This window comes from Dreissena polymorpha, chromosome 10, assembly GCF_020536995.1.
Source record: "Dreissena polymorpha isolate Duluth1 chromosome 10, UMN_Dpol_1.0, whole genome shotgun sequence".
NCBI lineage: Eukaryota > Metazoa > Mollusca > Bivalvia > Myida > Dreissenidae > Dreissena > Dreissena polymorpha.
This window is the reverse complement of record NC_068364.1, coordinates 19,385,519-19,403,980: the sequence shown is the minus strand read 5'-3', so window position 1 is coordinate 19,403,980 and position 18,462 is coordinate 19,385,519. Positions and strand designations below refer to the sequence as shown.

Below are 18,462 nucleotides of genomic sequence, written 5' to 3'. Positions count from 1 at the left end.
GGGTACTTTACAGTTGTATGTTTTGTGGATATTGTAGGTATTTTATTAGTTAAAGAGTCATGAAATGTCAGGAGACATTTTTTGCTCTTAGCAGAGGAGAATGTCACAGTATGACATTTTCTATATGTCCGTTTTTACCTTTTTCCTCTGTGTTAGTAAATTTTATAAAGAAATAGTGCAATTTATGTGCACTACAAGCTTTGAATTGTTTCTAAACAGTAACAACTTTGTAAAGGAAAATGAATTATTTATTGCAATATACATTGTGAAAATACATGAACATATGTAGTAAAATAAATAATATTGTATTAAATGTTGTTGCTATTAACAAATCAATGGATCAAAGAAAAAGAGTTAACAGTAAAATAACATTAACAAGAATAATGTTTTTAATGTTTTTCTATACGTAAGTCTGCAAGCCGGGCCACTTTTCTGAAGCATTCTGCCCCCGCCCTGCTCATCTTTACCTGGCTTTCCGGTGCCTCTAATTGGGCATCTTTGAGAGTCCTTAAAGAACAATGTTCAAAAAGTACAAATGTATGTCACAAAGAACAATGTTCAAAAAGTATGTCCCAAAGAACAAGTAATTGATCTTATGTTTTAATGTACAATTATTTTTATGAAATTGAAGGTTAAACAAAAATACATAATGATATCAAGCAATAACATTTCATGAACTTGCCAATTAAAAAAATAATCTCACAAAAAGAAAAGTCATGATTTATCAATAATTATAGTACTCAAGTTTACATATTCCAATGTATACCTCTTTCTTCTTCTGTCACTGGACATTTCTGTTGAGGCTGATGGAACAGAGGTTGCTAGAATTGAACAACAAATATTCGAATATAATTTATTTCCAAGTTATTTAACTGAATAAAAGAGGAAAAAAGAAGACAATGTGGTGGTGGTAGTGGTGGTGGTTGTAGAAGAAGTAGTAAACGTGGTAGTTTCATAAGTATGAGTAATAGCAGTAGAAGTAGTATTAGTACTTAGCACTAGAAGTAGCAGTGGTAGTAGAAATAGTAGCATTAGAAGTTTAGAAGTAGCAGTAGCATAGTACTTGTAGTGGTAGCGGTAGCACTTGCAATGTTAGTGGTACTGCTAGAAGTATTTGTAATAGTAGCATTACATTTCATGATGTATACAATTTATTTCAATAAATAATATAGGCACTGTTAAAATTTACAAATAAAAAAAATATTATATCGTACATGTTCCTTTATAGACTTTTAATAGTTTTGATGAAAGAACCTACCGGTAGTTTTTTCCTTGGTTTTCGACGTATCTGGAAATTATATTAAACAAATCTGTATCTATTATGAAAAATAAAGGCAATAGTTTCCCCTCATTGGTCCCCTACACATTGCACCAACACGGTGTCTTTTTGGAATCGCTCATTAATTACACAGGTTAATTTTGCGAAGAAAAAACTACACATATTCATATGAATAGCATGGAACTTATCAAAACCGCATTTTCAAACATATGTGTGCATCAGACGTATAAGTGGCGAATATTTATGCACCTTTGATATAATTATAACCAAGGAAAAACTTTTTACTTACACAAAGCACATGTCAAAAGCATATAAATTTAGTTCACCCAAACATTTTTGGAACAGTCGCTGTGAAAAGTCAACGTCATTCAGTCTGTGGATGTTGAAGTGGACAGTCGCATTTCGGTGCTTAAACGTTAAAGGATGGAGTTTTAAGTGTATGTACTTACTGTATTAAACAGTTTCCGCCACACCGAAGGGATCTGGGATGTCCATGGCGGTAATAATATCAATCATGGGCAGCCCCAGGAAACTCGGCGATGGAGGAGTAACCGCTACAACGATTTGGATTTAATTTAAATTAATGCGTGAATGTGTTCCGAGTGTAACTGATTTTGTTTCGAAAAGGATTGGAAAGGATCTAATGCATCAATGACAATCATCAATGGATAATTAATAGCACATGGTAATAAACGAAATGTTTTAAATTATTCGATAATTTTTCATACTGGTATTAATAATATTTGGGTATGTTAAACATATTGATTTATGAAGATGAAATATCGGGAATATCTTTCATGTATATTACTTTAATCTTAAAACAATATTGAACAAACTGATGACGGTATCTGCGTCGTCCACGATGCCGTGACACGAGGCCGAGGTGGCGAAAAGACTCGCCACCGCCTGCGAGGTTTGTGACATCTCTGGCAGTGGCGGTCCTCCCCCCGTAGCGGCAGCATGGTTTCGCTCTCTTGAAACCTCGGATTTCGCGTTTTTTGTCTAAAATCAATATAACACAGATGGATACATTTCATTTCGCCTATTAACATTCTTTAATATTCTGGCATTTCTAGGTGAATTGTTGATCTATGAATTGCAAAAAAACAACGTGATTTTACTACGGCAGTCGAGGGTTCGAGCCACTCTCGGGCAAAATTTATATCCCTCAGTGCTGAATTTTGTCATAAGTTAAATTTCTTTCAATCGTTATATGGAAATTCGTCTTTTTTATGTAAATTTATAATAAAAGACATATTTATTCTATATTTACAAGTTTCTCCACTTTTCTTTTTCTTGTTGGAGAGTCCTAGGGCCGTGGCCGCAAGCATTTACCCCCGCTATAAGTTCACTCCAGATTTCTCTTACTCGAGCAACCATGCCCGGACCGCCCGAGCCATGGTTCGCTCTAAGCTTGTGAATGTTTGTTTTTATGAAATCTGTAATCACGTCAATTTCTCTGTCGCTAAAAGCTTTAGCCCGTTTTGCAGAGTCCAATGAAAATGACGTCATCTTTAGCTATTGCATTGTTGGTAATTTAACTGCGGCAATTTAACAAATTATAATGGTTAGGTAACCGCGCAGTAACCATCGTTTATACAAATGAAAATAAACGGTGGTAACCTAACCATGTAAATAACTGCGGTAATCAAATTACCACAGTTAATTTAAACCATCGTTTATACATACAAAATAACGTATGTGCATTATTTTAATCTTTAATTTTGTAACAATATACATTTGAAAACACAATAGTTACTTAAACAACTTGAACAATAAATGTAAAAAAACAATGCAACGGAAGGGTACATATTTTTCTTCTAAACAAAGCAATATATCGCCTTCTGATAAAACACCCAGCTCTCCTTTCAAAATTGAATTTCAGCCGAAATAATAACGGCAACAACACAGCATTAAACGCTAATTGAATGATATATTCTTAATTATTATAATCATTTTAGTATACTATGTCCATATTTTAAACACACACTTTCTAATTTGGCAATACCAGCTTTACTACGAATGCCTATGTAAACCACGACATATATATATCCCAACAAAACAAATATATGTTTATGAAGATTGTAGTGAATATATTTTTTTACTTATTTGAAGTATATGTACCACCTTGTGACTGAATCTCAATATATAAAAGATATATTCATGAAGAATAAAAATGAAAACACACAGTGGAAACTCGTGAGCTGTGTCTACGTTAAACCACCCACGCGCCCATAGCACACACTAAAACATATTGGACCGCAAGTTTAAGTTTACATTTAAGCAATCAGTCGGCATTTCGCAAAATTTATACATGTAAAAATAATAGTGTACCGCATGTAAAATTTCTCTAAATTCGACCTACAGTACATCGTCATTTTAATACAACAAAGCGGTTCTCCCTTTCAGTACCTAAATACTATTTGACCTATAAAAAACAATACGTGACATGTTTGGCTACATTTTGCTGGAGCTTTAGATGCCTACGTCACTTTTAACATGCTTAATGCTGGTCAATGATATCAAAATATATTTATTTGATTGTTATTTTTTATCCTTTAATCGATTAATTCGATTGGTTGAATTGGTTGTATTAACGTGCTCTATTAATGTGTTCAGGTCTGGCATAGAATGACGGCATAGGATAATACTTCGTTGCCTGTTACGCTCGTTTCATTTCCCAGACGCTCTGGTATGTAAGTTGCTGTTCAATTGTCCACAAAACGTTGTTAACACATACACTGTGTGCTCTATTGTCCTCATATTTCCGCAACTGTCCTCCTAATATATGGATTGGATACGGAAATTGTTTTAGTTTTCAACGTCCTTTCTAAACATGAGATGGTCATAGTCAGGCACTTTCATAAAAATTGTGTAAATGGTACATGGGTTTCATAGTACTGAGTGGATGTATTTAATATCTAGCACTTATTTTATTATTAAACTAAGGGTAAAACATATATTGCATTTTTTTAAACATATCCCATTATATTAATTACATGAGATTTAGTTTTATTGTCCCCATGCCCGCCCCCTGTCAAATAATGTAGCTACATCACGCGTTTTAACAACAACAACAATGCCCATTTTAACAATAACACAAACGCGGTATTGTATACAATAAGCAGTAGTAGCGCATAGTCCATACGTCAATCATTCTTTAGCTTCCTTCATTACATTTGCCTTTCTGTCAGTTTGTTAAATATATATCACATTAGTTGTATTACAATTATATTAAAGTTGTTGATATTAACATAGATATTACAGTAGGATTTATTGTTGAACACATAAGTTCGTCTTTGAAATATTTCCTCGTTGTCATTATGTTTTCGATCGGGTTTGCAGTGAGGGAAATCTCTAGCCTGCCAGTGCCAACATTTTCTTCGATATTAAATGATTGCTTGAATAAGATTCATTGATAAATTCGTATTTATATATTTATACCTTTATTTATGTCCTATTCTAACTGGAGATCTAACCGACATTATTTACTTCGCAAAAAACGACTTTAGTCCGTGTTACGTAATGCAATTTATTAACATGAGTTACTCAAAGTTTCTCTCATAAGACATTTGTCGGAAAGTAAAGTACAATTCTAACATACTCGACCTTGTAAGTGTTCTCATATCATCAACAGCGTCTTAAGCAAATTGCAGCCCTGTGGAGAGTAGAATCATCGGAAATTGTTTTGTATTTTATGTCCTGTTGTATAATTCGATGCTTATTCGTCATGATTACTTTATATTCTGGAATGTTTCAATGTGTGAGAAAACGCTTTTGTGATATTTTAACGATATCCATTCAGCAAATAACTAGACTCGGTTTACAATGTTTTCCCAAGAAAATACAAATGCTTTTGTATGGAAAATGTAATAAAGATTTCTCTGAGGTTTGATATTGTTAAATTTTCCACATGGCGCCTACATAATTGAAAAGCCAATTGTATCGCAGCACGTTTTAATCGTATGCTTTCATGACGTTATATAACATGCTTACTACTTTTATTGAAAAGAGTTTATGTTTCACCGAATGTATCACCAGCCAGATTTTTTACCCTGAGACGTAAAACTACTCGACTGGGGCCCGTTTTATCAAAGATCGTACGGCAATCTTAATTAACGACTACATTTTAAAAACTCAACATATTAAAGCTTTTAAACGATATGCACTAACAATATAAATAATGGTTGAGAAAACGATAAAATTTACAAACAAATTCCGCACAATGGTGTTATTATTTTGTTGTGTTTTATAAATTTGTGTCTTTGAAGTTCGTATCGTATTTTAAATTTGTCTAACGATGTTTACTGAAACGCCCCCAGATGCCGACACACGTATGTGTGTTTAGTATTTATAACAAATGAATGTCATCGTATCTGATCAGCAATCAAACGAAATTTAGAGGATCTTTGCCAGGGTATGATTTTATGATATTAACAAACGTCAAACGTAACAATTTTAATCAAATTTATTATTTAAACAATAATATATATTTCTTTAATTTGATTGCCGTTTGCAGCGGGTTCAAACAGGTGCATATTTTTGTTTTCTCCATGTTATTAAACGACCATTAATCTTGGGCGCCACGCCTGTTTTGAGATGAAGAAATACATAAGCCAATGCTACTTCCGAGGTGGCGCTAAGGACCGGATGTTCAATCCATGAAAACCTTTACAGGGTGAATAAGTTTATGTATGTTTTTCAACAAATATTTTGCATTAGTTTTAAAATCAGGAATTTTTCAGGCATGAATATTTTATGCACTGGTGTACAGAAACATACAATAACAACATATTTAGGAACGTGTGAACCTTTATAATTCGTGACATGGTTGAGTTATTGTTAAGCACACTTTTTATGGGCTCTCTAACGAGCACATTTACACTAGTTCATTTTTACGCGTTTAAATTGCTAACAATATCAAGCGATTGCTTGTAACATAAACACGTTGCTGCATTAACAAGAACATAAGCTTCTTGCCGATGTAATGCATACGTGTGCATTATTTCAAAAGAGATGGAGCCAATGCCAATTAGGTGGCGCTAAATCAGAAAGTGGCGAAAATACACGATATTATATTTTACATTTGTATAGCAATACTACCATGTATCTTCCATATGATTTTCGCTAAAGACTCTTTGTCCTGGAAGCCCTAGATGAGCCAAAAACCATAGGTGAACATAAACTACCAGATATGGAGACTTATGGCTCTATTAATGTAATCAAGTTGAAATGCATATTAATTTTGTCCCAAACTTTAAAAATTCTTTGTGAACAAATTTGATTGCGTTGTTGTTGTTTTTTATTAATCAATACATATACTTTAATTATTTGCCTGATTAATATCAAACAATGGTATTTTACTGTTAAGTGTTGTACCGCCTGCTATGATTCCCGTGTGAGCGTAGTAACTATTTGGCTGATGGAGAATAATCCCTATTTATGATTAATAAAATATTAACACACATTATCATCAGAACACAAACTAGAACACTCAGATTAAGTCACTGACCGTTATATAAAAACATACACCATATAACAAAGAAAACCAGTGAATGCTGGTCACGACCAGTTTAAATCTGAAATAATGTCTCAAGTTAATTTTATAAGTCATGTCCATTTAAAGTAGTGAAGTCAATAGTAAACGTTCCAACATTAACGAACATTGACATAAGAGTTAAAGTTAAATTAAACCTTTAAGGAAGGAAAATAACACAAAAACAAGAAACAGTGAAGCACATGAAACTAGGATTTTAACTTTTTTCAGAGTATGCAATCCTTAGCTATGTAATTGCAATATCTGCATGCATGCAACATTTCAGTTCAATAAAACCTATATCCTAACTACAAGCATATAATGTATGGAGCAGAAACTGTATTTTTAGTAACAGTCCCTTTTATTTAGCTCTTACTGACCTTACGTGAAATTCCCGAATATGTGTGTATGTATGTTAACTAGTGACACATTTTCAGTGCAGTACACTATCCAAACTAAAATATTGAGTATTTTATATTTAGAAACAGTGACCTTGGATTTGACCTTATTGACTGCAATTACAACCTCGGATTTTACGCCAGCTTGCATAATCTAAAGATTCCCTAAGTTTGGTCAATTCAAACGTAAGTTATTGACCGAGACCTTATAATTGCAATTCAACTAGTGAAATGTACATAGAGACGACTAATTCTAATTGCAATCGTAAGCTAGGTCTGCATGTGTGCTGCATACATACGCAGGTTCTGTGCAATACCGCCGAACTAATGTTATTAATCGGAACCGATTGTCAAATGTAAGTAGCATCTTGATCTTGATCTTAATAGCTTGCACGGAATCCATGCAGGCTCTCTATATTTAAACTTTATGCAAGCTTGATCACGACAATTTACGGTGATTGACTGGAAACCACCTGTTTGACGCAGACCACATGCCGTTACGTGAATATTGATTCTATTAAAAGGAATGAGAGTCGATGCTGATTGTATAATTAATCCACAAATTAGTTCAAACTTACACGCATGCGAAATATAATTTTCTCTGAAAGATCGTTTATGCAATGTTAACAAATCTACTTAAATATTGAGAGTGATTAATTAAGAAATTAAAAAGAACGAAGTAAATGTATATAATGAGAATGCAATACTGCTCCAGCAGCTGGAGTTTACCTTCTTTATATTGTATTTTAATAATTATTAAATTCGAATTTTATAAACGAACTATGCTAGGCATTGGTAGCAAATTTTACGTAAAACAGCTGCACCGTCTGTAAATGTATCTTATGGATATCTTAGCCATTAATACATCCTTCACATTAAATATAAATCGACAGCAACAAATATATGAATTATGTAAGCACCTTGCGAAAGCGTAGAAACAAAAACATCCATGAAAGCATGCCTTTTAAAACACTTTCAAGTTGAAGCAATTTGCGACAGTTTACACATAAACAGCGTCTCTGAGCATTATACTGTCACTAACTTGAATATGAATTATAGCGCTCGCTAATACGCTTTGACATTTTAATGGTCATTATTCTGCAATGGATTGTGTTTTGTTTTACAAAACGACGTCTTAATGGCTTTGTCTCCATTGTTTTAAAACACTTAAGGTGAAAGATATATTTCGCTTTGTATCGTTGTTTAGTGTTTTTTATGTGTATTCAATTCATGTTTAACAGTTTTAAGTTCCTTTCTTGACTAGCATTTTAGCCATGATATACGACAAAAAATTGAAATTAGGACAGTATTTGCGGTATATCGCTTTAGCGAAGTACGAAATTTGAGTGAATCAACAAAGTTTAGTCCGCTGTGCGTTATACGTGTGCTCAGTGTAATAGCGTGCACTAGAAATCTTGGTATATACATTATATTACATTGATTCCGAATGTTATTAACTGTCATTATGACAAATGCGCTTTTTTACACCCTGTGCCTTTATATCATTGTTTGACACTTTTCTTATTGGAGTTATTCTGCTGTTGACCTACTGGGAATATAACGAAATTGATTACATATCTAAACATACGTGACTCCATAGATTTTTTCTATGTTGATTATTATTTGAAATTATCATATTTCGAAAATTAGCCTAATAATATAATCATGGTACACTTATAAACTTACAAATGCATCTTCATAAATAAATTAGCATGACATGACAAAAAACTAATAAAGTCAACGAAGGAAAGTGTAGAGGAGATAAAACACATACTTTTATCATAGACTGATACATTTTAAATTATTAAGTGACACAAATCGTTGTAAAGTTAATGTAATTGACAAAGAATACATCCATATTGTTTATTTTATAAACATAACTCGGCATTAGATACATAATTGTACACCTAACCGTCAATACGAGTTGTCATGACTACTGTTTTATATATATATGTCAAGGTGAATCAATGCTTCAATGTTACCTTCTCTAAACAATTAAACGAACATCACCATTTCTTCTAATAGGATTAATGTGTATACAACGCATATATAGAGCTTATGAAATTATTAATAAGATTTAAAATTAATGTATCAACCGAAACATAAGAAACATTATCATGAGCTTAATTTGTGTTGCCGTCACCTAAAATTATATTATACAGAAAAAAATCCAACAAACGTGTAATTAATATTTAAACAGAACAAATCTAACAAAAGTATTATTTAAACAAAAACAGTAAATACTTTGAGATTGACCTAAACATTATTTAGTATTTATTATTATTGACAATGTAGTCGTGGATCAAAAATATATCTCATACCTTTTAAATGATATATAAAACTCAGTATTTAACGTCAAGTTATCAGCTCTATTCGGGTAAAACAACACGTTTTATAATACAAAGTCGGTGTGTGTTTTTTTTTCTCACAGAATGCGAGAGTGTTAATGATATACACGTTTAAGCAAATTAATAAATGGCCATTATACAAGTATATTTTAATAACTGCAAGATTATTGCCACAACCATTCCAATTTCAATACCAAGTATCAATTTCAATTCAATAATCAGGTTATTTTGAATTGACACATACGTATATATATATATATATATATTACCTGGTAGTAGTATTTTTGAAAGCATAATCATAGAGAGTGTGGCGCCTGTATAAACACATATTTGATATCTGCCATCACCAATCAGGGTCTACTCCCAAAACATGCAAATAGTCTTGCCAATATATAGAGTAGAAAGTGGCTTTTGCATTAATTTTTTCGTTTATGCTGTATTTCCATGTTTATTCTCAGGACAGTAATTCATGATAAACGTTGACAGTCTGGCATGTGACTCAGTCGTGATCATACAACTCTTTCTCGAAGTGTGAGATGTAGCCATCTCCTGAAACAAAAACAGTAACAATGTTTGCATCGACCCAGGTTTTATTCAGGCATGTGTGTGATGGGTATGCTGTCGAGCAGCAGGTCTCTTGTTATCAATAAAGACAATCGTTCTGATAGTAGGAAACCTCTCCTTATGACACAGACAAGATTTTACAGTATGTAGTTATGCGATGTTTTGACTTTCTAGATCGCTTGATACAGTGTTGCTGCTTTTTACCGTAAAAATTCGGTATATAACATTACATTACTTCGCTCGCATCAGGAAATCCAAAACGTGTATTAAAACGACTTTCATTACTTTTAATTCTGTACGATATTGCTTATTCATGGCGCAATTCACTAAAAAACCAACAAGCATATATTTCCGCTTTTTAAAGGTCGGAAACCACACTTTTGCGAGTCGAACAGTAAAATAATATTGATATAATTCGACTTAAGTTAAAATACAAAGAGAACGCATATACCATCTCTGTCGAAGATTTCTTTTACCCAATGGTTCAGCATTTTATCCTTGCGAGAACAGATATCCATTATAAAGACGATCTTCATGTGATCTGTAAAATATATAATTAAGTATATAGAAGGGAATTAGCTGGCACGTGATCATAGTGAATATACATTCAGGATGCAATGCACCTTTATAGAAAAAAATGTCATTCTTTGTTTAGGATACGACCAGTGAGTAATCAAGAAGTAATTATAATAATACGTTGTTGTTTTTTCGTTAATATGAATTGTTTTAATGTTACATTTTATTAAAATTTCAATATAATAACAATTTAATAATTAAGAATTTAAATGTGTAATGAATTAATAATAGCATGCTGAGAAAATGAAAAATACATACATCAAAAGGACGTATAAAGAATGGTTGATGAGTTATTGAAATAGATTGATTGCAAATAACACCAATATATAGTCACGTGTTTTCTTAAAAACACTATTTAACAAACTAACTGCAGAAGGCAAATACAAACTGAGATTGTAGGAATGGTATAGTATGTATCCATAATCAACAAAAGCAAACATCGTTCTGTTTCACAAAAACAACGTAAGTTCCATCTTCGCTTGCAAGGACACCCACGTATTCACAATTGAATGTAAAAACAAGAATATTTAGATGTTCGCTTAGGAATGAAACATATCGTTTTGTAGTACATCATATGTTAACGACACTTATCGGGAACGAAATAGGTATTATTACTCAGTTAGTATTCCTTAGCTTTGATATTCATAATAACACTACAATGGACGAAATAATACAGTATTTTCCATAACGTAGGTATGCCAAAATGGGAATAAGGATTTTTTTCTTTCACGTGATGGTATAACACCGACATCAAATGCGTGTTACTTGTTCAATTTAGCTGTATGTAGTCACCTGAGATGTGGTGGAAGTGATTCTGCAGAGCTTTATAGAACTTCAGTTTGCCGGGCATGTGATTGCACAGACCGTGACGAGCAAAGTGATGCACTTTCCTGGAGAATGAGGACACACATAACATGTATTTCATAAAACGGATACGGGAATGAGAATGAACATGCGCGCTTAATTCACACAACCAATATCTAATTTAGATGGGGTTTATCTGTCTTTACGCGCCAAGTGGTACACACTGCTTTTATATGTAGAATCTTGTATAATTACTTTATTGTTTTGCAAATAATATAACAGGAAATCTGCTATACTCTTTGTCAATCAAAAATGCAGTCCAATGTCCTTGTAGATATTGCTTTTAAATTTTGCATACTTCTGTACCAACTTGACCTCAATCTATAAACAAGAGCAGACAACTGTATCAAGCATTTTGACAGAATAATTGTTCCTTTTATATGCATATTATTGATAAATCTATGATAAAGTTTGCGTACCACTTCAAATATTTTCTATGGCCTTCTACATATTGCTTTCATATTTTGCATACTTCTTTACCAACATGATCCCAATCTATAAACAAGAGCAGACAACTGCATCAAGCATTTTGACAGAACTATGGCCCCTTTTATACTTAGATAATTGAACATTTTACTTAAATTGCCATAACTTCTTTATTTATTATTTATTATTTAGATTAGAGAGCCTCATTATGTTTGTCAGGAACGATTTTAAACCTTTAAATTTATATTATTAACAAGCAATACATATGTAAATAGTTACGACCTAGTTTGTGTCCGTTTATTATTCACCTCGACTTGTTGAACTCTATCATAATATGTGTTTATTCGATGCAATACGAACACATGTTTATATATAATAAAGGCTTACGTTCTATGTCGAAACTGCTCTTCTAGATCTTCCATTTCTTTTTGAAATATGTCAAGGTTAACTTCTTCTGGGGCGTCGTTGATTTCAATGTTGTCTGCAACCGCCACTGACAAAGCTATAGCAAACACTACCATATAAAAATATGTTCTCGTTGAGCCGACCATTTTGAAATCGATTAGACAAGTTTCTTTTAATATTGATTTAAATTCAATCTTCACGAAACGCTTAAGACCTTCAAATACGTCATTCGTCGAAACTATTAAATCAAAATAATTCTCCAAATGTTAACAAATCAAGATCTTCAGGCAGACGCGTATATCTTAACTTAGCAAACTGTTGAGTTTAGTCCCTGATAGAAAACATATATACTATAATGTCTACACCACTAAACTGTTTCCTTGTGTTTAAATACAACTACAGCAACGGCGTAATCAGCAGCATACGTTTAGATCTACAAATAACACCCTATCCCAAGAAATAATTGTATTCCTCTTGAGAATTGTTTAATAAAGATTTCTTAGAAAATGTAACATATAATTTGGTCCGTTCCCAGAAAAATTACTTGTGTTTGATTCGCAGAACGAGCTATCAGTAGCAGGACCGTCACAATCGTCTGCAAAGGCGCCTTGATATCGTGCCAGCCGACGACAAAACCCCAGTTGCGTAATTATTCCTCGGATAAAACAATTGCTTTCGAGTGGCGTGTGTACTCCTATTGTCTAGATACTTTCACAGAGATGATACTGTGGTTGATATTCATACTTCACAACGTAAATTTCAAAATAATCGTTCTTCGATGTACTTTCAAAGATGTAGAAAATTAAAAATATAATACTATTACTATTACCTATTAAATTATGTTCATCACTTATTTTTACTTAAATGTCGTTTATTTCACCAACGTGAAAGTTTATGTTGTAAACTAGTCGGTAGTCAGTATTGCCATTTAAAGTATATGTCAGACCCTTAATGTTCATCGCCTAATTAAATGTTATTTGTGACACTGCAAAAACACATAAACGTCCGATAAAATAGTAAAACGGTGTCACAGGCACTTTACATAATGTAAGTGCATGTAGCGTTCAATATGAGACGCATATACGCAGAAAGGCGTTTACGTGCGTTGAATTATGACAAACGACAAGGGATGGACATTTAAAGTGCCATATAACCAGATAATGTTTGATATATTTGCATTGACATGGAAAGATGCACCTACGCCCGTAAGAAGTGTGCACAATGCAATGGCCACGCGCAATATTCTGTGACACGAATGTCTGTCTTCACCTTCAGTAAGTGCAGTTATTTTTATCGTCATAAACATATTTACGTGACATTTGTATAGGTCTCGGGCAAAACAGATAATGTCAGATAACATAATTGCAGTCATTATTCGCAAGTTTCCTTATGGGATGTTAATATTACGCTTACTTTATGCACAGTATTTCTACAGATGAGCATAACGCATTTAATCTGTGAGATACTCATGTAAAGTTTGAGTGGTTGAGATTCCTTGCATTTAAGCACGACTCTGCAGTTCTGCAGTTTGTTTTACGATATAAAGAAGTGAAACTCCAGCTGCTGGAGCAGTATTGAATTCTCATTAAAAACAATTAGTTGGTCCTTTTTTAAGACAAGTGACCGATTGCCCAAACAATACAAAACAGCCCAATACAGCACAATACAAACCAACATAAACACAAAATATGAATAAAGCTGGGGTCACCGCCTTGGAACGGTCAATGCAAAGCATTGGGGGTTTAAACCGGTTATAGAGCGCTCAACCTCACACTTGGCCCAACAATATTCATAATACATTTAAGTGTAAATAAAATTTAACGTCATAGCATTGTCACTCAAATCAAACAATAATAAAAGGGAATTAAAATTTAATTACAATTTAATTACTCAATGGTATTGAAGATACCAGAGCAACAGAGTTACAACTTTTTGACGAACGATAAAATGAAACTACAAACAAGTGTCAACTACATTCCTTCTTTATAGAAAAAGATTTAAAAATATAGCGTCATTAAGTTAATATTTCAGATAATCATCGCGCAAATACAGGAAGAAGCAGCAATAATGGGTGTAAAAATTCCATAGTACATTGCTTGGTTGTTAATGTGACTGCTAAAAATTAAATTAATAATAATTAAATCAAAAAAGAAACGCCTATCAGAGAGAAAATATAAATTAAATTGAACGTTATAAACCCAATGACCTATGCATGTAGCTTACAACTGAACCAGAGAAAGAGTTATGACGTAATTGACAGGCGAAGACACAATGACGTGAAACAAATCCAGGGGCGGTACTGTAAAGTAATAATAAAACTATTAATGGGGGGCTACTGCAAAATTTACTACTAATAAAACAAGTTTAGTTGATTAAATATTAAGAATCAAATATATAAAAATAGTAATTCCATTAAATCGACATTATTGGAATCAAACAGTATATAGGTGTTTTGACAACTGACGACAGAAATGATTTGATGTACGATTTGAGTCCAAATGTAGTTTTCATGCAGATTTGTTCATACGACACAAAGACACAATTTTGTTCAACAGTGAAAAATGCCCTAATAAAACAAAATTAGTTGATTAAATATTAAGAATCAAATATATAAAAATAGTAATTCCATTAAAGCGACATTATTGGAATCAAACGCGTTTGTTTTCAAATTTGATCGGAATACTTTCAAATTAATGGATATATACTCTTACTATTTGGATAATGCTTGGTGTTTTATGTAATTTATATATTTTAATTCACGGTTTACGAATACCATATCGTCACGAGTGGTGACGTACTTCTAAAAAGTACAATATCTAAAAAATACAATATCGTCGCTTGTGGTGACGTACTTCTAAAAAGGAACAATACTAGTCAATCAATTAGCTATTAAGAAATGCCAATTTAAAACTGTTTCATCAATAATAAAACAGTTAATATTACATTTACATTTTCGTATTATAAGGAACTGTATGAACCCGCTGATTGTCCTCATTTCAGAATACAAATAAATCGGTTATAAATGGTGTACAATACGTGTCCGTAGATATCCCAATAAATTGTTTAAAAAATCTTACCTCAGCATTTAAAAACAAATCTTTAAATTGAATGAAGAGCAGAACAAGTATCGATACAAGTGTTTAATTAATGTATACGTATATATAAATATATTGATTATTGTAGCAATATTTTGAAAAAATAACTTTAATAAACGGATCGAATTTAATTTTGAATGTAGACTCAATAACAATGAAGGTTTCTTGTGTTTCGTTATGTAAATGGTTGCAGAATTTAATTTTATTTAATTTATGGCATATACTTCTTCTTTTTCAGCTAAAATGTCATTGATGACTTCAGAAATACGTTCACACCTCATTAATTTTAACCGATACATAGGTCTTAAAGTCATGATTATTCCAAAGCGACACTGAAATATATAATGCATAGTTCCAGCAGATTTTTGTCCGCTGAGCCAAAGATTTTATAAGTGTAATACTTATTCTTAGCATTAAACACTAAATCATATACTCCCGCATCTTGAAGCAATATATCAGGTGTTTAACGAAATAAACTGATTTGCACCATTTGAACGTTTGACCTTTCCCACCGAAATAAACAACGTACGCAACTCACGAATCTAACTGACTCAATTCAATTAAACAATTTATGGTCTTAAATGAGTCTCTGTATTCTTATCGGATCCATATCTCCTATATCCATTGACGAATTACCATGACACTTGGTAGAAATGGTTAACTAATTAAGCAAAAGGTCAATGTCTTATTTTAATGTCCCGATAGTGAACTGCCTTTGTCCTGTCCGGTCTATATAGCATACGGCTTTTGAAGGTTAGTGATACAATGTTGGGGAATGTCATTCATATTGACTCAAGGTCAATGCCACACTTCATGGCCGCACATGTTAGCAATGTGTGTCGTGTGCGTTACATATCTTACATCATTTGAACTTGTTTTAATTTTTTTGGTAAATTTAAGTCATGAGTACAAACGTTGGCTCAAATTCGAGGTCATACTCTATGGTCAATAGTGAGAACCACTAGTTTTACCAGCTCCATTTATCCTTAGAGTTATTTTCATACAAATGTCAGGCGTTTGATAAGAATTACAGAATGCGTGAGCTAATCATGCTAGCTCAAGATCAATATAAGCACGTGTACGTTAATAAAATGGCGACGGGTTATCTTTTGGGCTGCATGATGTTGTATCTACAGCACAACTGAACATAAGTTTCGAAAGAGTTGTAAATATATGTACAATATTTAATTATAAAGAAGTTAAATGAATGCTAAAACTGTGACGGTTTCTAGGTCGTTTTGGAAGTTCACATTAAAACATGTTTTTGCTCAACTAAGATACTGGAGTATTCGACCATATACTTACTGATTTTACTTGTGGCTTATAAGATAGTAATATTCACGTAAATGCCTACATATCGTAGTTTGTTTTTTCATTTCAAAAGCATGCATTATCATAATTATGTTGCAATAATGACAAAGATATATCCAGACATATAATATGAACCGATTTTCCTGTATAACATACTACAAAATATAACAATGCCGCATCGGTTTAAGATGATTTAAAACAAATGTGCATAATAAACAGCAAACATATAGCTAATATACATTTCGAAATCCATTGTAAAGAAGCAAAAGCCTCAATAATAATGGCTCTCTAGAAAATGTGTCAGGCTAGAAAGTATTGTTTTGTTATTATCGTATTGTCATTATTATATTTAAAACATTGTATTGTGATTATCGCATTGTCATCATTGTCATATCATCGAGCTTTTTTTAAGTAGAAACTTATTATTCTTTTAACCATATAGGACGGACCTTAATAAAAACAATAGGTTTTAAGCAAATATGTACACGACATAAATAAAACATAAAATAATACATAATGAATGTACACATAACAAATAAATATTGCCTAATTGCAAAGAAATATACTAACACCAACTATAACAACGAAGAAATAACAATAATATTATTAATAACATTGATAAAGTTCGTGGATTATTACGCATAAACATTAAGGTCTGGTACTTATTGAAGCAAATAAAGTGTAACGTTCTTCCAGATTTACAATTTATGTTTGGAGAGCGATATTCTTGAACTTTCCTATATGTACGAATACTTAAATCTTACAATAGTTTTGCAAATGTGATAATTCCAAACTGACATTTGTTTAATCGTTATCCAGACTACAAATTGCATGTGCACCAGGACGGTTCTAGGTGATCACCGTTGCCATGGTGCCCTGCGTCTCAGTCGATGTGGTTATACAGGCCCTTCTCGAAATGTGAGATGTAGCCATCCCCTGAAAACCAAGCAATATTCATGAATAACTTCACCGGTGACCACAGCTTGTTCATGTGATTGCTTGTCGAATGTCTTGGCCATGTCTCTTTTTTAAAAAGGTCCTAGGTACTGATTATTAGATTTTAAGGTATAGAATGATAATATTAAAACAAATGCCTACGTCTTATGTGATTACTCTATCTCTCTCATTTGTTCGTGAATTTGTGCAAGCTTCACCTCTTTTGGGACGTCGTTTAGTATAATAGTGTCCGCACATGACACTGGCATACTATAGCACACACTAACATAGACAACGCAATCGTCACCACGAAATCCATTCTCAAACAGAAGGATCAATAACATATACCAATTAACTCAATGTCAACAAAACGTTCAGTAGTTCCTCACTGATGAAGACGATTATTTTCACGCACGATGCACCGTTACCTTTCAAGTGATGTCTGCTCATCGAAGGTGAAGTACAAATTAAACGCTGTATATACACTATTTGTTTATATCTACGTATCTTTATTATATATCAAGAAATAAGTGTACTATCGTTCTCTATTTATTTTCCATATAAATATCAGAATATTTTACTTAGTATTCATTCGATGTTCAAGATAAAAAAAAAAACGCGTTCGCTTTGGCGCCAATCTATCGGTAGAAATGGCACAATTGTATCTAGATTACTTGTCAGCCGACGACAGAGCCTTAGATGCGCAACAATTCCAAATTTCCTA

At 32.7% G+C, this 18,462-nt stretch overlaps 1 long non-coding RNA gene across 1 annotated transcript; it reads right to left on the bottom strand.

The window, feature by feature from the left end:
- Nucleotides 1–466: 466 nt before the first annotated feature.
- On the bottom strand, nucleotides 467–1,828 carry LOC127847737 (uncharacterized). Its single transcript, XR_008034148.1, has 4 exons — nucleotides 1,729–1,828; nucleotides 1,259–1,288; nucleotides 767–821; nucleotides 467–507 (listed from the first exon to the last, which is right to left on the bottom strand). It is a non-coding gene; the product is annotated as an uncharacterized LOC127847737 (long non-coding RNA).
- Between the last annotated feature and the right edge of the window lie 16,634 nt (nucleotides 1,829–18,462).